The following is a 23485-nucleotide window of genomic DNA, read 5'->3' as shown; positions in this document are numbered from 1 at the left end:
TCCGCCATTTTCCTGTCCCAGTGGCGATGTTGACCATCTGTTGCAATGCGAAGAAATTTCGTCACTTCCTGTATGAATCGTTCCGAAGGATTACTCTGTGGATGCCTGATGCTGACAAAATTTGTCTCTATTCCTCGTTCTCGAAGTTGTCCTTTGAAACGATCATTTCGGAAATACGTTGCATTGTCCAGTAGGATCTTTTTTGGTGTTCCTACTATGGCTATAAAATTGTCGATTTTTCTTAATATTTCCTCCCCCTTTGTGGTGCGGCAACTATATAATTTTACGTATTTTGAAAACACATCCACCATTACCAGAATATGTTTGTTCCTTTTAGTGGTCATAATTAGATCGCTTAACATATCTATTGCTACAATGTCTAGTTTGTTTCGGGCTTCAATATTTTTGGCAACATTTTCGTTTTTGAAATTCCGACTCTTATATTTTTGACATACATCGCACTTCTGGGTAATTTCCTTTGCAATGCGGTAATCCTGTCGGCTGATGTAATTTTCCCTAAAAACGAGCCAAACTTTTCTGCTACCGATATGCCCATTGTCCTCATGTAATTTCTTTATTATCTTTTCGGCCAATGTCTGTGTCACTAAATATAGTTCCTTTCCGTCTATTCTCTTAAAATTTTCTACTTCCGCTCTTCTTTTCTCTCTTTCCTCTAGGTCTTCTTGGTTTGTCCTTATCTCATTTAACGAATATATCCCTTCTTCTTGTATTAATCTATTTAGTCCCACCTGTAGAGTAATTGTTTCCTTTTTTCCCGTGTCCTCATCCCGCGTTAGAGCGTCGGCTATTATGTTGTCTTTTCCTTTTATATATCGGAACTCAAAATCATACTCCTGTAATAATAGAATGCCTCTATGTATTCTATTATTTACTAATCTATTCTTCATGATATGTACTAAAGCTGCATGGTCTGTTTCGATTGTGAATTTTGCTCCCAATAAGTAAAACCTCAATTTGTTTACGCAATATAGTACACTGGCAAACTCCAATTCTGTAACACTATATTTTCTCTCATGTGTTTTAGTCACTCGCGATATAAAACATATCGGCACTTCTTGGTCGTTTTGTATTTGAGACAGAACTCCTGCAAATTTTTGTATGGACGCATCAGTTCGGAGTATAAAAGGTAAATTGTAAATGGGGTGGTATATTTTCGTTCCTTTTGCGAATTCTCGTTTTAATGTTTCGAAAGCTTCCTCCTGTTCTTCTTTCCAATTCCATTTTATTCCTTTTTTAAGCAACTTTATCAGAGGGATTTCCTTTTGGCTCAAATCGGGAATCAGTTTTTTAAAATAATTAATCGTGCCAAGAAAACCTCTCAATGTTTTCAAATTCGTTGGTCTTGGGTATTCATCTATGAGCTTGACTCTGTCTTCGGATAATCTTACTGTTTTGGTGTCCAATTGAAAACCCAAATAAATGACTTCTTTTTGAAAAAATTGACATTTTTCAATGTTTAATTTCAATCCCGCTGTGTCCAATTCTTCCAGAATTATTTCTATGTGTTTCAGATGACTCTGAGTATCTTGTGAAAAAATTAATAAATCATCGATATAATGAACTATGAAATCTTCGTGGCGATTCAAAATGGTATGTAGAGCTCGGACGAGTGCAGCACAAGCACTCTGCAATCCAAACGGCACTACCTTAAACCGGTAGACAATACCATCAATAGAAAAAGCGGTGTAGTTTCTACACTTTTCAGCTAACGGTATCAACCAAAAACTGTGTTTTAAGTCAATTTTCGAAAATATGTGTGACCCGGTGATTCTTCCAAAAATGGCCTCGATGTTTAGAGGTGATTCATATTGTGATACAGTGTGCTGGTTGATATTCCTGGCATCTAAACATAATCTCAATTCTCCACTGCTTTTCTTTACTATCACAATCGGGTTAACATACGGTGAATCACATCTTTCGATGATTTGATCTTCCAACATTTTATTTATTTCTTCTTTCACCTCTTGTCGATACTTGTATGGAATCGGGTAAGTCTTTGATCGAAAATTTCCCAAGTTTTTCACCTCAAATGAATGTTCGTACTTTTTAGCCACTCTGTTTTCCTCATTGATCAAATTTTCGTAGTTTCTTAACATCAACCGCAATTCTTTTTCTTTCCCTTCTCCACATATCAAATTTCTGTCTTTTTTCTCAGATTCTTCACACATGTTTACCGTGCATTCTGCATCCTCGTTTGCATATACCTCCTCTTCAAATACCACTGTTTCAATCATATTCTTTTCACTTTCATTTTTTAGCTTTATTTCTTCTTCTCCTGAGCCCGTCTCTTCTTTTGAGGAATCCCAGGTTTCCTTTGTTTCTGATACTCTCAAATTTTCTTCTTCTGGGCTCAACTCTTCTTTTGAGGAGCCACAGGTTTCATTTTCTTTTATCTTTTTCTGACCTTTTCTCCTTTTTCTTCTTTGTCCTTGCTTCGCTGCCAAATTCATTTCCACTGTTTGTTCTTTACCTGATTCGTCCGTATTTTGTTTCTCATGTTCCTTGTCCTGTTCTTTTTCTTTTTCTTCTGTTAGTTTCATCGTATTATTTTTAAAATCTATCACTACATGTTTTTCTGCCAATTCGTCCACTCCTACTATCATGTCATGTGACATGTTTGGCATTATTACACATTGTAGTGCATACATATTCTTGCCCAGTCGTACCATTACTCGTATGCCTTCATTTATAGTTGCCAATGTCCGTTTGTTTGCGCCCACTAAATTTACCCTAGGTATTTTATAAATTAAGTTTGTTAAGTTAACTTCTTCTATTAGTTTTCTGTTGACCAATGTTATTTCAGATCCAGTGTCTATCATAATTTTAATTGGTTTCTCGTTGATAAATCCATCCACAAATTTTAAATTAACTCCATTTTTCTTTTCGTTGTTTCCTGCCAATTTAATAAACTCCTTGGGGTGACAAAAGATTCCTGTTTGATTTTTGGTTTTTAGTGAGCGCCGTCGTGAAAAGACGCCGGTTGCTCATCGTTGTTTATATTTTCGTCATAATGTCTCTCTCCGTCATATTCATCTGTCTGGGTATTATTTACTTCTCTTCTATTTTCTCTTGGTCTGTCGGATCTGTTTCGGTTTTCTCGATATCCCTGTTCATTTTGTCTACCATTATTTCTGTTTTCTTGATTTGAGCGTGTGTTGTTTCTATTCTGGTATTCTCGATTTCTGTCCTCATTCCATTGCCTATTTCTTTGTTCATAATTTCCTCTTCCGTTGTCTCTATTTTCGTTTTCCCTTCTGGGATTAAAATCTCGTCTTGTATAGTCACTCCTATTTTGATTTCTACCTCTGTAATCTTGTGTTTCTCGGGGCCTGTAATCTTCTCGCGACCTTCTTGATTTTCTTTCTCTTAGACGTGATTCTCTTATTTGTAGGAATTGGCATAAACTATCTATGTCTTTGTAATTTTGCAATGTGATATGGTCTTCCAGCGTTTCCTCGAAATGTCTTGCAATCAGTTCGACTAATTGTTCCGATGAGTAATTATATTGTAAATGTTTTGCATTATTGTAAATTTGCAAAGCATATGTCCTTTCTGATACACCCATCCTATCATTGTATTTCCCATTTTGCAATTCCTTGTTAATTTCCAATTGTTGGACTTTTCCCCAGAAATAATTCAAAAATTTTTGTTCAAATTGTTGCCAATTGCCGAATTCTTCTTCTTTACTATCGAACCATAGGCTTGCTTCATATTTGAGATGGTTTCTGATAGTTTCTTTTGCTGTTTCGAAATTTCCGATGTGCTGTATTTTCTTTTTCAGGCTCTTTATGAACGGCACTGGGTGTAATCTTCTTACATCCCCGCCAAACCTTATCTTCACGTCATCTGTGCTATGTATAACCATTTCTCTTCTTTCTCCGACATTCTGTTGCGTCCTATTTTCGGTGACTTGTTTTTCTATTTCTGTGATTCTTTTTTCCACTTCTTCTCTGTCTACTTGGATAGCATTTTCCAACTTATTTTCCAAATTTTCTAGTTCCTTTTGCTGGCAATTCGTTATCTCCTTTATTTTGATTTTGATTTCTTTAATCTCTAACTCCTGTTTCTCGCTCTTTTCTGCAATCTCTTCTATTTTTTTAACCATTTCCTTCTTAATACTCTCTATATTTCTGTTGTTTTCTTCTATGGCTTGTTTTGTTTCCTCCTGATTTTCTTTCATTACTTGTTGTGTTTCTTCCATTTTCTTTGATGTTTCTTCCTGATTTTTATCCATTGTCCTTTTTGCTTCATCCATTGCTTGTTTTGTTTCTCTTTGATTGTCATCCAGTTTTTGTGACTGGAGTTGCATCAGTTGTAATAGTTTATCTATTCCTGATAATTCTTGCTGTTCTGTTGCCATGATTGTCGTGTCTAAAATATCTTCTTGGTCTGAATGTTCTTTTTGTTTTTTGTTGTCCTTGCTTTGGCTTCTTGTCACAGACATTTGCTTTCAAGAAGTACTGTCCCCGCCAAATATGAAATTTGACTAGTATGTTACCAAGACGACTTTTTCTCACCCAAATATTATAAATTGTCAATAAATATATCAAATGTAAATATCGTAAAAATAAAATATTAAATCAGTTATGAAAAATTTGTACCTAAAGAGATCTAAAATTTTATGTTGTCAAATGTAAGTATCTCACTTTTTACCACAGGCATATAAATTTTCAAATACCGGCTTTACTCTTTCTATCCTTCAAATTTGCCACTAGAAATACTTTACAATGCTTTCCACGTTGGACGACAGTTGATGTGATCTTGATTATTGATATGAGATAATATTCTTATATGTTACTTAATTTAATCAATGTATTAATACTAATCTAATTAATTAACCAGATCACATATCAATATGTTTTCAATCTCAGGGCGAATTATAAATTAATTACTTACTTCCGTGGCTTCTAAATATTTCTTAATGGTTCCTAATCGGGATAGAAAAGAAAAGAGTAAAAAAAAATACACATATGGGTTACAATTATAATCAAAATATTTTTTATTTTATTTAAAAGGCAATCAATGCTTAATATTTGCTATTTCTTATTATTCTTAAACATAACATTTACAAATGGGAATCTTATTTCCTTTTGGTTTTCAATTGAAAGTTTTTATTAACATTTAACTATTAGGAGTTATTAGGAACAACTCTATTTAAGTTTGATGAAGCTTTTCTGATATTATTGATTATGTTATTCAATTTTTTATGTGGAATTTAATACGAAAAACCCATACATTCATGTCCAAACAAATGAGACTGACCTTTTCCTGGTGAACTGAAAATGTCCTCACACAAGACCCTTTCCTGCTATCCTTGGCTGCGATCAAACCTCGTCCTGGCTTCCAGTGATGTTCTCCTTTGAAAAACTAGCTCGAATAGCTCTCGTTCCTGCTTTTGTCGTGATGCTGTGTTCTACCTTTTTCGAAACTGCTATCAGCTACCGGGACACTCTGGGCTCAAGGAGGTTCTTTTACTCTCGACCTGGCCTACTTCTCGTTCCACGATAGATACTCCACACTCACGGAACTACACCGGCTTTCTCACTCCTCGAACACTACCGTCTACTACTCGACTTCCCTTCTCGACAGCTCAAAACATTCTGATCTCACTTTGTCATCCATTCCCTACTTTCTAAATATCCCTTCCAGATTCACAAATCAATCTTCCACCACCAACTCTCATTCGTAATATTCCTCAAAACCAATTTTTAATCTTTCTAAATATGCTTAATGGATTTCAAAAGAAAATATTTAATTCCCATTCTAAAATACTTTCTAACTATTTACAAATTTTAATGACCTATTCTCTCTTTCAAATGATTCTTATTTAGCATAGGCTAATGATCGAAACCTTCCGCGAAAAACGATAATGAACTATCATCTATTTCACTGAGTTTTATTTAGCATAGGCTAATGATCGACCTTCCGAGAAGAACGATAATGGTACGCGTCATTCACTTTGTTTATCTAAGCACATTGTTCCGAGTTTCGTACGCTTATTCTAATCACTTCTTAAAATTAAATATAACAATTTGTTGTATACAGGTTGTTCTAAATTTATATGCCCGAGGTTGAGAAAATTAAAAATATTTTATATTAAAGTGAATTTTGTTTATAATTATCAAATTTTAATTTTTATATCAAATAGAAATATAACAGTATCTTATCAGGAGATACATATGCTCTTCTCATATGCTCTTTTCATATGCTCTTCTCATATGCTCTTTTCATATGCTCTTCTCATATGTGAAATATAAATTGTAAAATTCCTTCATCTTGCTATAGACTCAGAATCCGTATGGCTTGCATTTTTAGAAGCCTTGGATGGTGTAACCAGAGAAGGTTTTCCATTGTTTTTAATCTGGTAGGATATAAAATGGTATTTTAAATATCATTTTATATGCTATTAGATTAAAAACTTAAAACTTTTTTGTAGCAGATGTCGCTAGGGCACCCTGCCATTTCGTTCGTTGCAATCCGTGACTTCACGCGGAGTGTTATCCTGGTTCAGTCAGAGAGAAGAACATATGTATCTCCTGATGAGGGGTTAAAAAACCCCGAAACCGCTAGAAATACGCTGTACTATTTGATTGAACTAGAATATAATACGACTGCACTTTCGGGTTGCAAGGAAATTGAAAATGTTTATTAATGTTTTCGTCGGTCTAGACAGTCCAGTTGGCAGAGGCGCAGTCGATCGACGGTTCGAGCCTCAGCCAGTCATGAAATTAATAAAACGCCCACGCCGTAGTAGAAAATTTAATAGAATCTACGACTTGGTCTGGAATAAACTGGCGTCTGATCGGCCTATGAAGGAGCGGTACGGCAAGGGATAAGGGCTTGCGGCTTGGTGATACTCCTCCATAGATCCCTACCGAAGGGCGTTGACGCCTAATAACGGTATATATATATATATATAATTTTTAAAATTTATTAATTTCTACCTGGGTCGAAAACGTAACCACACCATTCAAATACAAACGACTTTGTAATAAGCATGAGATTAAGTCTAACATATTTTGATACGTACTATACTGTAAATGATTCTCCCACAGATCTTTAGGATTATCATCCAAATGAACTATATCGATGGCCATTCATTCATGTAATTTTAGTTCTTTGATCGGAAATTAAATTGAAATAACGGGTTGTTTTATAGTGCCATAAAACTGATCGAAATTTGTTTACGTGTAACATTAAACCTCAATAAAGTTTTGAAATATTCATGAACCGTTTTAGTGGCTCAAAATTCAAAATTGTATTGGAAGTAAATTATGGGCCTTCCAGTTAGCCACTAAATTAATATTACCCTTTAAAAATTCTTTAGCGACAAGAAAATTGGGCGATTTATTTTAATACGTGAACGCGTTATAGAAATATTGTCAGGGTTTGGAAGGTACTTTATTTACATGTTTTAGGCCCAGGGCAAAACATTTAATTTATATTTTTATACCAATGACTGTTTTATAGGTATCTGCTTTATAGATTTTGAAAAGGCATTTAATAGGGTCCAACATGATAGGCTGTTTGAAAATCTAGAAATAATAATAATAATAATATCGTATGGCATTTTTGCCGGGGAGATCCTTTCGGACAGTTCCGGCGCCATTTACATCTTTAACCCTGTTTCAAGTAACTAGTGCCGATGTACACTAGCCCAGGGGGACCGACGGCTTTACGTGCTCTCCGAGGCACGGTGAGACGGCTCGTGTCATTATTGGAAATGAAAATGGTTTGTCTTTGGAGGGCTCGAACCCACGTGCACTGGCGTATGAGGCCAGCGAATATGCCGTTAATCCACGGCCGCTCACAAAAGAAATCCACGGCCGCTCACAAAAGAAATCCACGGCCGCACACATCTAGAAATGATTGTAATAGATGATAAAGATCTGAGACTTTTACAACATCTATAAACGAATCAAGAAGCTTCTATTCTGGTAGGCAGCAAAGAAACAGACAAAATTTTCATTCAAAGAGGTTCAGACAAGGTTGTGTGTTATCCCCAACTTTTAGCAATGTAGAGTTTCAACTGGGGGGAAACTATTAACAATATCAGATATGCAAATAACACAGCGATCGTGGCTGAAAGCATTGAACATCTTCAGTTACTTACAGATCGAGTCACTAGAGAATGCTCCAATAACGGACATGTCATAAATACATCCAAGGCAAAGTTACTTGTGGTTAGTAAACAATATGTTGGTCCTATACAACTAATTGTCAACAATGAGGTGATTACAAAAGTTGACCATTTTAAATACAGATCCATATTTGTGCAATTCTCAACTGAACTTACAACTAAAAATCAATCCTGTATTAATATCTGGATCTGAAACTTGGATCATGAAGGTTATTATGATGATCACATTAGAAGCCTTCGACATGTGGTCATATCGTAGAATGCTCAAAATATCATGGGTTCAATGCATTTCAAACATAGAAGTCTTAAACAGAATAGACCACGGCGAAGGTGACTTGAAGAAGATGACAAAAAAGAGAAAACTTGAATAACTGGTGTATATAATAAGAGGTAGAAGATACCGGATACTGCAGTTAGTACTCAACGAAAAAATCGAGAGAAAAAGAGGAATTGGTAGGAAGAATATTCATGGCTCCGAAGCCTGCATCAATGGACTGGCTTATCAACAGATGAATTGTTACATGTCGCGCAAGATAGTGATGTTGAAAAAGTAACTATTCGATACAAAGTACTCGTTACTTAGGAATACCGAAAGTAACGATTACTATATGAAGAGGCAAATCGTTACTTTGCTTACTCTGATTACTTCGTACCAATCGTATCAGAGCGAGTAACGACTATTGTATCTAAAACCTGTACACTTGATTACTTTCTACCAATCGCATCCCAGCGAGTAACTGACGGGACCCGTATTTTACAAGTGTTATCGAATATCGTTATCGGTTTGAAGCGTTTTAAGGGTGTGAGGGTGAGGAGAAGATAGAAGATAAAACAGAGGGAGCTATAATGGTATACGTAAAATCTGTAATGTATGTCATTAACAAATATCGAATGCGAGAACCCTATATTTTTATCTAGATCTATATCTATACCTATACAAAATACCTACCTACTGAGAAATACGATTCTAGATATGATTACCGGTACTCAAATACAAAAGTAACAAAGGTAATCATAGTAATCAAAGTAACGAATACTGTAAATGATTACTTTATACAAAAGTAACGATTTGTAACGAATACTCGAAAGTAACTACAATCAATATCACTAGCGCAAGATCGACAACCATATCGGCAAATTGTCATGAAAGCTACCCACACCTAAAATTTGGACACGGTACGCAAAGAAGAAGAAGATACCAATGACTGATAGTGAAGTGTTATGTGCAACATTAGCAAAGTATTTGAGCATCAACACTTTGCTTGCTGATTAGTAACTTGAAATATCCACGTTAAACAAAAAGAGAAGAACTTGACATTCGACTCAAAAAAATATATTTGATAACTGACAGACAATAAAGTAGTGTGGAGAGTACGTAACATTTCGTGGTCCGCCATCGGATGCTAGCGCTAGGTTGCGGTTGCTTAAGAGCTTTCTCATTTTTATAAATCAAGATCTTGCTATTTCAATAATTCGAATCTTAATCTCTACATCTGGGTCCCACTTACGTTTTACTGTGTAATCTAGTATCTGTAGCAGCACGGAAAAGCTGCACAGGTGTTGTGTTGAACCAGGTTCTGAGGTTCTTTAACCAGAATCATCTTTGTCTTCCTGGACCTCGCTCTCCAAATATTTTACCTTGCAGGATGGCTTGTAGGAGGGCATATCAGGATTCATTCGAAAATATTCGAATAAAAAATTTGAAATATTGAAAACGTTAGAAATAATGCAGCCCTTTTGAAATGGTTATATTTTAGCAAACAATATGTCCAAACTTTATGTGGGTTGTTCGATTCCAATACAGATTTTTAATAATATGAATGAATGAATGAATGATTAAACAAGAGCATTGCAAAGAAAATCTCTCGCGTTCCAAAACCGCATCTAAAGCCGAACTCTATTTTAGCTATGCTTTGCTCTGTTGTTTTTTTTTGAGAATTAACCCACTCAGTTTTATTTTTTAAATGATTCTCTTTATTACATATTGATGAATTTATTTGACTTTTTATATACGGCATTTTTCAAATAAGACTCTCCTTTCTAAAAAAAACTCATCAAAAAGTGGAAACGTAACGATTTGAACCAGTAAAATAAAGAACTAGGAAAAATCTCATGTGAGAACATTAAAGGAAAGTATGGTATTACAAGTTATTAATGGAAAGAAAAACAATGAGTTATTTTCATTAAGAACCATACATCCATCCTTTCTAAACTTATCTAGGAATGATTAATACTACCATTCCAAGAAAATAACTAAGGATTAATCTAGTTCCAGGTTCCTAAAGACACACGTAATAATTTTCAACTCTAGAGGTGGCAATAATTTTATTTCCAATGCATGTTAGAGATTTTAATTAAAATTAAACAAATGGGGCTATTAGATTAAGAGCAATGTTGGGCACTAACAGAAATACGTGCAAATGCACGGATATCCTACTATGAACTAATGGTAAGATTTGTAATGACGGTCATTATGATGCATGCGAGTATGAGGGATAGATACGACATGAGCTACGTAGAGGCAAATTTTGTATAGAACATGAGCATCCTAATAGCCATTAAATGCAAGTTGTATACGTGTTTTTTTTTGTACGATCATTCACAACAAAAAAAAATATATACGTATATTCAAATTTATTTGTTTTGTAACAAAAATAAATTAAATAGTTATATGATTAAATTAATTATTTTGTTGATACATTTATAAACTGCTCGTCAAAAGTTAGGAATATAGAAAATTATGCTCAATTTTCATATTTGATTTTTTTTTGATTTTTTTTTATTTTAGGTTTTTCTTTAGTATTTACACAGTTATGCAAAGGTTTATTCAAACTTTTTTTTGTACTTACACCGGGTGAAAGAAAATAAATGTTTTCTTATGTTATGTTTGTGAGACCCTGTAGGGAGGACGAGGTACAAGTATACATCGAAATAGTATTGTACCCTTATGTTTTGTGAACATTTTGTTTTCTGAATGTTCCTGATATCTTTAGAAACAAAAAAAGAGACGGTTTTGTAATTTAACCTGATCTTTAACCGAAACAAAAGTTTGAGACACCTTGTATGGAGGAAAAGGCTCAAAGGCGAGTATACAGTATACCTCGATGTTATGTTGTAGTCTCATATTTTGTGAATATTTTATTTTTTTAATTTTTCTGATATCTTTAATAACAAAGAAACTAGGCGGTATTACTCTTTAAATTATGTTTTAACTGACGACATGCGTCACACATGTTAAACATAGAAACACATATTAAAGAGTAATACCGTCTAGTTTCTTTGTTATTAAAGATATCAGAGAAATTAAAAAAATAAAATATTCAGAAAATATGAGACTACAACACAATATCGAAGTATACTCACCTTTGTGCCTTTTCCTCCCTACAAGGTGTTTCAAACTTTTGTTTCGGTTAAAACACATGTTAAATTACAAAACCGTCTATTTCTTTTGTTTCTATAGATATCAGGGATATTCAAACAACAACATAGTCACAAAACATAAGGCTACAATACTGTTCTGATGTATACTCACATTTGTACGTCGTTCTCCCTACAGGGTGTCTCAAACTTAACATAAGAAAAACATTTATGTTCTTCCACCCGGTATAAGTACAAAAAATAAGTTTGAGTAAACCTGTGCACAACTATGTAAATACTAAAAAAAAATCCAAAATAATAAAAAATAGCGGAATTCGTCTGTTCGCGCAAAAATCAACTATGAAAATCAGCATAATTTTCTATATTCCTAACTTTTGACAAGCAGTTTATTTTGAATATAGAATTATTTGAGGTGATAATTTTATTGCGCTGGTTGATCAGGTTTCTGTCGTCGATGGTGTGATCCGATTTTCTTCATTAATTTGGTTATATTAGATGGGATTCAAAAACCTGGTTACCTATGTTGATTTTGTTTTGAACGGATTCCTCGCTATAACTTTCCGCCACCGATGTGGATTTCCATCTGCCGATGATTGCCTTCTCCAAATATTGCGAGGCGCATCCTTGGTCTTCCGGAGATACCAATCTAGCTGCCCGGTACAGTAGAGTAGAGGGATATATTTCATATATGTAGTACATAGTTATTCTATACGTTTCATCTAATGCGTTGGGGATTTGTTGGGAGTGTCTAAATCTACCCCACACGGGACAAGCTGCTGCTGTCCCATATTTCTTTGCTGAGAAACATAAGGCCTCAGCACTTGACTTTAAAACCTGTGGGTTTGCACCCACGTACAAGTTTCCAGAGAAGGTTGTTTCTCGTAGTAATCTTTTGTTTTGTACCCTGACAGTGGAATTTATATGTTAATAACCGGTCTAGTATACGTTCAAGATATTTGGATCTATCAATATGTTCCAAGTGTTGTCCCTCCTAAGATACTTTAAGTTTTACATGAGCTAAGTGGTTGTTGAGATGGAATGCACATACCTGGCTTTTAGTAGGGTTTGGTTTTAATGTGTTTTGTTTGCATTAAGTTGACATGTTTAAAGCGTCTTCCATTGCAGACTCTACTTGTTTTCTCTACTCTACTCTCAGTTTGGGGGTGCATTGGCTGGTCGTTGGTGAAGTTGTTAAATAGGGACGGCGCCAGAACGGTTCCTTCAAGAAGGCCATTTTTTTTTCGGAATGGGACGTTTCATCGCCGCCGGTTCATCGCCAGTTAGTCAGTTGATTTTGTATTATGGGAGATGACACGACACGACGTTAAATTCAGTTCAAAACTTATGACAAATAAAAAGATAAAAAATATTACTATATTAATTTACTGTTCTATTTCTACTTCCCCTAAATTTGATACTAAATAGTATTAAATTTGTAGTGTTAAGTTATATTTTATATTATAAAAGTTTGAAAGTCTATTAAAAGATTAAGTATGGCAACGGGAATGGCCATATCTCGCATTTCCTAGAATTCCTAATTAATACTAAAAATAAATAATAAATCTAACTGTCGAAAATTGGTCGAAAATTCGGAAATATATCAGTTAGCTATTAACTGACTGGCGATGAACCGGCCGGCGATGAATCGGCCGGCGATGAATTGGCCGGCGATGAATTGGCCGGCGATGAACTGGCGGCATCGAAACGGCGGCGATGAACTGGCGGCGATGAAACGTCCTAGACCCTAGACCCATTTTTTTTTCGTTCTCTATCTGCTCTTGTTTCCATTTAGCACAACGTGCGTCTATTACACAACAGTGATTTCATGATCTTCACCAGGTCATAGTCAAACACACTGTTACTGTTATAGATTTTAGCTAGCAAAGTTCTGTGGTTTATTGTATTGTATGTGAGATCTATCCAGGCTATCCCTCCCCCACTATCTCTTTCTGCTCAAATCCCTCCTGTATGTATTCTGTTAAGTTCAGTACTTGGCCTGTGCATGATTTACCTGGCCTGAAACCTGTTTTTTGTAGGCTCAAAATGAGGCGTTCACACAATTTATACAGGTGGCATAGTAGTGATATCGGACGGTAGCTACTCGGTAGTTCAGGGTCTTTCTCTGGTTTTAGAAGGGCTACCACTTCTGATTTGCTCCACAGTTTTAAAATCTGGTATGTAGACCGACAGATGTTACATAGATCGAGCACCCAGCGTCTCACTTTTGGCTCGAATTGCTGTATCTGCTCTATTTGGATTTCGTCCACCCCAGGTGATTTTCCATTTTTCATAACGTTCATGTCATTTTTGAGCTCTTCGATGGTAAATGGGTTTAGCAAGAGATTTGTTTCCTGTTCTTGAGTTCAAAGGCAAAGAAAGGTTTCTGTTAAAAAAAGCCAAATTTGAAGTTCACTTTAATTCAATGTATACAAATCTAACCTAAAATGAACCAAATGGTAAATATTATAAAGTAAAATAATTCGTAGACGGAGAATTCACCAAAAACATTTCACCGAAACACAGTTTACCGAGAGCACAATTCACCGAAATAAAAATTCATCGAAATTCTTTTTATTTTTTTGTGCAGATTCTTAATATTTCTTCTTTGTATTGGGCAGGTTATTTCCACTGAGGTATTGCACTATTTAGTTCATTTATAGACTGTTCTCTTTTCAACGCATCTACATATAAACTTCTAGATAGTTGGATGATGTGCAGAAAGGTGTTGTTCAAAAGCACGATGCCATCCCTCCACAGAGTTGTTGGTTTTAGGCAAATTATGTTGGACTCTCTAATCTATCTATCTATCTTCGAGCCTTAATCTATCCATCTTTGAACATAGGCGGGCAAACAGTGGATGAGAATTGTCAAGAGTAGAAATCGATGGAAGCAAATGGAAGAGGCCTATGTCCAGCAGTGGACGAACACAGTCTGAAGAAGAAGAAGAAATTAAATTATTAGAAGTTACAAGCAACATTTTTGTTTAATTTATTAATATTTTGTATTTTGACAAGACGTCCGTGGTGGACGTCGAAACGTTAATAAAATCATTTTTTAGTTAAATTGTGGCTTATTTCCCCTTTAGAATAGTTAGTAATTATGAAATTATAAATAACAAAAAATTCACAAGCACAGCTGAGGCTTTTACAGAACATCTATTTTTATGGACCCGAAGGTCGAGTGTACATATTATAACCTCATCTTTTTGCTTTTTAATAGGTATGTATAACTTTTTTTGGCGATGGCTACTAATTTTTTTTGTGTTTTGTGTATTTTACAAACCATCTACGTTTGGCTCATAATGCAAATAGTCCACGCTGTATACTTGTCCCGTTAGGTAAATTATTCCGATTAATATTTTTGCACAAACTTACTCAAAAACAGGTCCTTATAACAAATGCACCAAGGTGCCAGCGGAAAATTGTTTAAACATTTTTTTAAACGAATTCAAAAAATTTTTTCACTTCGGACAAATTTGTTTTAGATTCTCTGGATCAAGCTGAGCAAAAAAGGTATCCTGTGATTTTTCTATAACATTGACTGTTGTCGAGTTACATGCAATTTCAAATTTGAAAAAACGCGAAAATGGCCATTTTCAAGGCTTAATAACTCGATTAAAAATTATTATTATGAAAGTCATAAAGTGACCAACTCAAAGTTTAAAGCCCCTCCTGCAATACCCTAAAGAAATTTTTGTCATTATTTTATTACTAACTATTATTTTTAATAATTAAAAATGAGAGCTAAGCATGTATTGAAGCGGACGTCCGCGAGAGAGATGTACAATATTCATTGGACGTTTTAAAAAAATATCGATTGGAAGTCAAAAATACGTTTTAAAAAAATAAAAAAGGAATTTTGAGGTTATATGTATTGTACACTCGACCTACACGGGTCTATAAAAAATAGATATGTTTTGTAGAAGCCTCATAAAAATTTTAAATTAATTGCAACTTAAAAAAAAAAAAATTTAAAAATTGACATTTTTGTGGGGCAGGGCGAGGGGGTGGTGGGCTAAAAATGCGATTAGTCTTATTTTTTAATGACATATAACGTAAAAAAATGAAAAAAAATATTCAGGCTGTATTGATCTCAAAAAATATCATTAAGCCCGCAAAAACCCTTACATAACTTAAAAAAACATGGTTTTTGGGGGAGTTTAAAGGTGTTTTGCCCAATTTTTGATAATCCTGACTCATTTATTTCAAATTATACATAATCGATTAACAAAACCTTGAGTTGATCTATGTTGCAGTATATAAAATGGAGAAAATCCCTAAAAACCCCCTAAAAAAATAGCAACCCAACTAAAAAAAATTAAATCTAAAAATCTACGTTTTTGGCTGTGGGGGGAGGGGTAAGGGGGTGGCGAGCTAAAAATCCGCGTTATCTCATTTTTTAATTGCACAGAACGTAAAAAAATTTAAAAAATTGAATTCTGAGAGTGAGGGCATTTTGCCTATCTTAACGGGGGTACCCTTTGTTTATCAAAGATAAGCATACCGAAAACTGAAAAGGTAACATAATCTGTTTCGCGATTAACAACGCGACATTGTGTCGGTGTCATAAACCCCAAAAGAATTGCATATCAATGAAAGAAACTTATTGTTCATTATGTTAAAATACAATAGAAATAGACTGTTGTTTGATAGTTAGTCGAAAATAGCCGCGCATTTTCAGCAAATTTCGGTTTGTTTAACTGATATCGCACACTCGGCACAAGCAATGTTTAGTCTAATAACTGAGGCTGATAAAATTTGTAATATTATATTTCTTATCAACTAAGCTGAGATTACATATATTTTTAAAATGTTGTGGCGGCTATTATCAAAATCTGGACAATTAATTTCAGAGCGAAAAAACTGTCTGCTGGGAGAGCATGTTCAAAATGTTTTATTTTTACATTGTACTTATGAACCCTGAGTACGTATCAAATGTGGCAAATTTTCTTTTAATCGATATTTTGATTCGCTATGTATGCTTATGGTATTGTTCGTAATGCGCAAAGTCCAATTTTACAAATTTTTGTTTTACATATTTTTTTGCGTCTCATAGTGTCTATACATCTAAGCATATACCCGAAATATTATACTACTTAAATGGCATTCGGTTCTAACTGCAAGACGCAATAGTCTCTCAGGGTTAGTCTTGTTCTTGCTCAAATCTTGCAGGCTCAGTCTTGGTCTTGGTCTTGCTAAAATTAGGTGGTCTTGGTCTTGGTCTTTGTCTTGCGAAAATGCAAGAACAAGACCAAGACTGCAAGACCAAGACCCATTTTGGGCAACACTAGTCGTTAGTAGATTATTTGCTTGTTCCATCTTATCTGCTTGTCGGATAGTGTGACCTGCAAAGGACCAGGCAACACTCCTTATGGAAAAGTGGTCCCGGTCAAATTTGATAAAAGTTTGGTCAATGATGCTTCTTGATGTGTAGATTAAAAAAGTCCATGGCACCTGGGTCTGAATAACTACTATTCTCGAGTTATAGCCTTCTGAAGTTATTGGATTCGAGTGCTCGGTTTACGTTAACTGCACTAATTTACGGTCAAGTGAACGAAAATATTTATTATTAGAAGAAGAGAAACTCATGTTCTTCATACATACTTGCGTGTTGTATATGAATTCGTGGTCAAAAATAGTTGGAACGTATTTTAGTCTTCAGAAAACCTCCGAAAAATCTTCAGAAAACTAAAGAAGTGCGGTATAAAAGGTGCTGCTAGATCGATATAAGCATTATCATGTTTTCATGAATGCTTCTCTGTTATGGAATACCAGCAAAACTACAGTTCCGCCTTATCTTTAGAAAACTACTGAACAGTGGCGGATCTAGGGGGGATGGGGGTAATTCCACTCGTAACATGTTCCAGAATAATTAAAGAAAAAATTGTTGAAACATAAAAAAATACATTAGTTGACATGAAACTTGTCCCGGATATCAGATATAAGACAGGTAGAGAACATGGACTTGATTTCAATACAAAAAAAACAAAGTAAATGGTAGTTTGTAAATGTTAAATATTAATTACAATTGTCTATGGAAAAATCGAGTTTAAATCATCTTCCACTATTCGTATGTTAACATTTTGCTGATTTCGGTTAGATGCATCATACGTAGTGTGACCAACTAGCCCTAAAAATCCGGGACATGGCCCGAATTACGAAGTCGTGTCCCGGCGTCCCGGACAAGGCTTCCGGGCCATCCGAATTTTCAACCTTTAGTGTGCTTTAGGTAAAATTCTATTTTGAAATTTTGAATACGTTATTCTTCTAAGAATTCACATCAAATTGATTTGGTGGGATGAAAAAAGTGGACAATTTCTAGAGTGTAATACTTATACTACATCCAAAACGCATGCATTTTATATCGTGGTATTATAGTTCTACGAAAACTAAAACGGTGGACTCTTTTTCGTTTCTGTATTTTAATTATCGTCTTCTGAAAAAAAATGGCCCGATTTTCATTAAAAAGTCCCGGATTTCAGGTATTTTTTTCAGCCTTGTCCCGGATTCGGCTGAATTGGACTTGGTCGCACTAATCATACGTCGTGTTAACTAACGACCTCTCAGGATACTTAACATTGGGTTGATGTCTTGCAAAGCCTAAAAACCATAACACACTGGTGATATGAGCACAAGTACCTACAGTTCTCTCACCAGATTGACAGATACAGTAGTACCCGTTAATCTGTTCTTCTACAGGCTCATCTTCATCATTATCTTCATCAATCGCATAGGAAATGAATACTTGGTGTTTTGTAGCTTGCCGAAACCTAGAAAATATTCGAACTCTTATGAATCCCGGTTTATCCATATTCTCATCAATTTGAAACTCTTCGTCATTTTCTCTTATTATTTTATCTTGTATGGAAGATGCTGCAAGTTTAATTTGATATATCCCAATCGTAAGGTCTTTTAGGTAGTCTAAGTCGAAAACAGGAAAGTTATCAAAATCATGATTATGAAGCCTTCTCCATTGACCATTTCTTCTATGTGATTATACCTAAGTATGAATATTATATTTGTTATAAAAATAACCCTACAAAATTATTCTCCATAATATTTTGTATTAAAAAGCTCATTATCATTGGCTGTAGAACCCCTGGTGGACCTCGGTCTGTTCGAGAATCAGTTTCCATTCCATTCTATCCTCCGCCTTGGTTTTTTAATTTCGTACTCTTAACACCCGCAACTCATCTTCTCTGGTCCTTAAATCGTACTCTGGGCCATGGGCGCCCATACTCATGGGCAGGGGGGGGGCGTGACCCCCTGGCTTTTCGGGTGCTTTGAATTATATATGGTTATTCAAAGTATACAAAATATAATGTGCAACATCTTCACGTTTGCCACCCCCCTAAAAATTTTTATATGGGCGCCCGTGCTCTGGGCTTACGTCTTTTCGTCACACTATTCGCTATTTGGTTATAAATGTGTTTTGATGGCTCCATCTCGTTTATTTTCGTTAAATAAAGTTATTTCATTAATTCTGGAACATGTTACCGGTGGAATTACCCCTATCCCCCCTAGATCCGCCACTGTTCAGTAGTTTTCTAAAGATAAAGCCGAACTGCAGTTTTGCTGGTATTGCATAACTGAGAAGCATTCATGAAAATATGATAATGCTTATATCGATCTAGCAGCACATTTTATATCGCACTTCTTCTGTTTTCTGAAGACTTTTCGGAGGTTTTCTGAAGGCTAAAATACGATCCAACTATTTTCGACCACAAATTCATATACAACACGCAAGTATGTACGACGAACGTGAGCTTCTCTTCTTCTAATAATAAATATTTTCGTTCACTTGACCGTCAATTAGTGCACTTAACGTAAACCGAATACCCGAATCCAATAATTTCAGAAGGCTGTAACTCGAGAATAGTAGTTATTCAGACCCAGGTGCCATGGACTTTTTTAATCTACACATCAAGAAGTATCATTGACCAAACTTTCATCAAATTTGACCGGGACAACTTTTCCATAAGGAGTGTTGCCTGGTCCTTTCCATTTGAGTTTTGCCAGTTGTTCCTTAACGTTTTTCACTTTGGTTACTCCTCTGATCCAGACGTGTCTTTTGCGATCTTTAAGTTTTATATTCAGCATCTGTCTTTCCATCGATCTCTGCGCTTTTGCCACTTTATCAATATTCTCCTTTGTAAGTGTCCAAACTTGGGAGCCATATGTGAAAACAGAAAGTATACACTGGTTAAAAATTCGCGTTCTAGGATATTGCGGTTATTTTTTGTTTTTCAAAATGTAGCTTAATTTACCGAATGCTACCCAATCCAGTCTGATTCGCCTTTTTATTTCTGCCGTTTGCCTGTCCTAAATATATATTTTCCTTAAATGTTGGACTCTACTACAACTTATTAAAACTAATTTATTTATATAATTTCGGTGAATTTTTATTTTGGTGCATAATTGTGCTTTCGGTAAGGGAGCGTTCAAGTATTACGTAACGCAATTTTTGAGGATTTTTGACCCCCCTCCCCCCATGTAACGCACCGTAACGTTTTTTTGTACCCCCCCCTACCTAAACGTTACGTAACACCCAAGTGGCCATTTGAACCTAAATGGAAAACGAGGTTGCGAAAAGTACCGGAAACTCGGTAAAAGAACTTTGTTATTATTTTAATGGCATTTGAGGTAATAATAAAAACTTACAATCATCATTCAGCCTTAAATGTCCACTGCTGAACATAGGCCTCCTCCTCTCGTTTCCAACCACGTCTATCCTGCGCCGCTCTCACTCAGTTTTTATTTAGCTTTCTTAAGTCGTCAGTCCATCTTGTAGGCGGTCGACCGACGTTTCTCTTGTCTTCGCTTGACCTCCATTCCAATAACCTTTTTGTCCATCTCCCATCTGTCATTCTGGCAATGTGTCCTGCCCATCTCCACTTCAACCTGGCTAGCCTTTCGATGACGTCACTCACCTTTGTTCTTCTCCTGATTTCTTAGTTTTTGATTTTGTCTTGCAGAGTTATTCCTAACATTGAGCGCTCCATTCTTCTCTGCGTTACTCTTAGTTTTGTAGCCGAGGCTTTAGTTAAGGTAAGTGCTTTTGATCCGTACGTCAAGACTGGGACGACGCACTGATCAAATACCTTTCTCTTTAGGCATGTGGGCAACTCACTTTTAAAAGTTTCTCTCAGTTTTCCAAATGCTGCCCACCCAAGAACGATTCTTCTATTCAGTTCATATGTCTGGTTATCCCTGCCACTCGTAATTTCATGTCCTATGACATGAAATATGTTCAAAACTTACAATAATAATCTTTTATTATTAATTTTACATTTACATTTACATTTTCCCTACTTGACCCCATCCTTACATACATTTTTGGTTTCATTCTTTATTTTTCTTCTCATGCATTCTTCTATTTTATCTTTTTTAATAAAAGCTTAAAATAAAATAACATATTTATAATTTCAACATTTTATTTTGCTTAGTAAAAATTTTTGTATAACGAATAATATACGATGTTACCAGTAGTTTCGGAAAAATAGTGAAAAAAATGTGTAAAACTTTTTGTTCTTCAACGCCCTGTATCGTGAAACCAAAATTATTTAGTAAGCAAACCCCAATCATTTTTTAATTTTTCACCTATCCTAGAGATCGTGTTACCTTTTTCTGAAACACCTTGTATATATATAAGAAGGCACTTATGGAATAAAATTATTTCTGTCCTTGTTTTAAATAATTTTAAAAAACGCTGGGACCCATAGATTTTCATTTATAAAAATGTGTGCTTTTTAAACATAAATTTAAATGTACAGGGTGATTCATGCAAGCCTAGCGTAGTCGATTATCTTTAATTTTAATTGAACACCCTGTATATTTTTGTTTTTAGAAGCTGCTTAACAACCTCATCTCAAAAATGTATATTATGTAGGGTCTATTATGAATAATGCAAGGTGAAATTTTGAAATTATGTATTTTCGTCAAGATGTTAATCACATAAAACTTTGAAATTAATAATTCAGGAATCACACTTTAAAGAAGGGTATTATTTTTTAAAATATCTATCACTTTTCTAAACTAAGTATCAATATAGTGGGTTTTGTATTTAATGCTTTTTATTTAAAGACATTTTTAAATAATTTGAAAATTTGCGTACATATTTAAAACATTAATGAATACCTACCTACTGCTGAAAACGATACTGCATGTTATGGACTTAAATTACCCATTTCATTTTTACCAAAATATAAAGTACCTACCTATCTATTCATCAGATAAACCTATAAAAAACTCCGAGGGAACAGTTCCGGATATTGGAAACATAATATGACACATGGTCTTTTGAAAACAAAACAATTCTCAACGAAAGAATCCCTTTAGGTTAGGCACTTGACATCATTTTTACCCTGAAAATCCTATTATATGTCGCTAAACCATCAAATATAATTTAGGTGAAGTGAAACGAAAGAAGATTATGCGCTGTTGGATGTTGGGCTTTGGGTTGTATAATATAAATGAGAAATGGTTTACATTTGAGCAATGAATTTTTTTTAGAGTTTTCGGTAAATTTTATACAGTTTTCAGTAGATAAGTAGATTGGAGTTCAAATCAGTAGGTTTTATACAGTTTTCAGTAGATCTGAGTTCAAATCAGTAGGTCTACTGAAAAATCAGTTGACAAATCCATAATACAATTCAGGGGTCTATGTAAAACATAAAAGAAATTATGTAGTTTTTTTTATTTAAGTTAAAAAATAATGTTACGTAACGCGCTGTTCGAACCCCCCTCCCCCCATGTAACGCGCCGTAACGTTTTACAAAACCCCACCTCCCCCCAAACTGCGTTACGTAATACTTGAACACTCCCTAAACTGTGTTTCGGTGAATTATTTTTGGTGAGAATTTTACTAATTTCGAAATAATTAACAATAGAAAGGGTTCTCTGTATACAAATATTTTTTAACATAATTATAGATATATTCTATTCAAAAATATGCAATTTACCATTTGTCTGTTAATAAAATAAATCATATCTACTGTGCGAAAACAATAATTATTTTATATCAATAAATTGTGTGCATACCCTGAATTTCATTATATGCCGCAATTTGTTTAATAATTTAAACTCCACTATCGATTCGGAAAGTTTTATTGTTCATTTAAATTTTGGATTCGTCATTCTAGTGAAATATTTTATAAAATGAAATTTACTTTGATTGCAACCACCGCGACGTGTAAGCTGATGCAAAATTAATTTTATTATGTACGTGATATTTTTAACGATTTATAATCAAAACACACATATCGAACACGAGTTGTAACGGCTTTTCTGTCGTGCTGTATGCTGTATATAATATGAAGTTGTTTATGATGTACAGTTGAGTCCAGGGTCCTTTACCCGTGCGTCATTAATACCTCGCGAGATAAAACACATACTTTTTACCTAGCATCATTGTCTTCTACCCATGAAACTAAAGACAAACCAGATACCGCCAGAAAAGAGATAGGTAGGTACAAAAAAGACGTTTTCAGATTTTAAGTACAATTTGTGACGTTTCTGGTTTGTTTACTTTTCACTGTCAGTTTGTCGGATTTCTTGCTGTTTTTTTGTCCTGTTTTTGCATTTAGAAGTTATTTATATTAAACAAACAGTTGTTTTCACAACCAATTTTATACTGGAGTTTGAAATTTTATGGTAAGTGTATTTTATTTTGCCATTAATTTATATACAAAGTTAACCTCAATCACAGTTAATGAATGGTTTTGTTTAAGTTTCCGTAAAAGTGAAATAAATAACAAAAAGAAAATATTTTATTTTCAAATATTTATATTATAACAAATATTTAATATCACTAATGATATTAAACCAACGGCGGATCCAGCAACGGTGCAAGGTGGGGGCAATGAAATTTTTTCGTGACTGGCGTACGCAGGATTCTTTTTCGGAATGGGTTGTTATTTTCTTTTTTTTCATGTACCATGTGCTTTCA

The sequence above is a fragment of the Diabrotica virgifera genome, chromosome 4, assembly GCF_917563875.1.
Source record: "Diabrotica virgifera virgifera chromosome 4, PGI_DIABVI_V3a".
Lineage (NCBI taxonomy): Eukaryota > Metazoa > Arthropoda > Insecta > Coleoptera > Chrysomelidae > Diabrotica > Diabrotica virgifera.
This window is presented reverse-complemented; position numbering follows the sequence as displayed.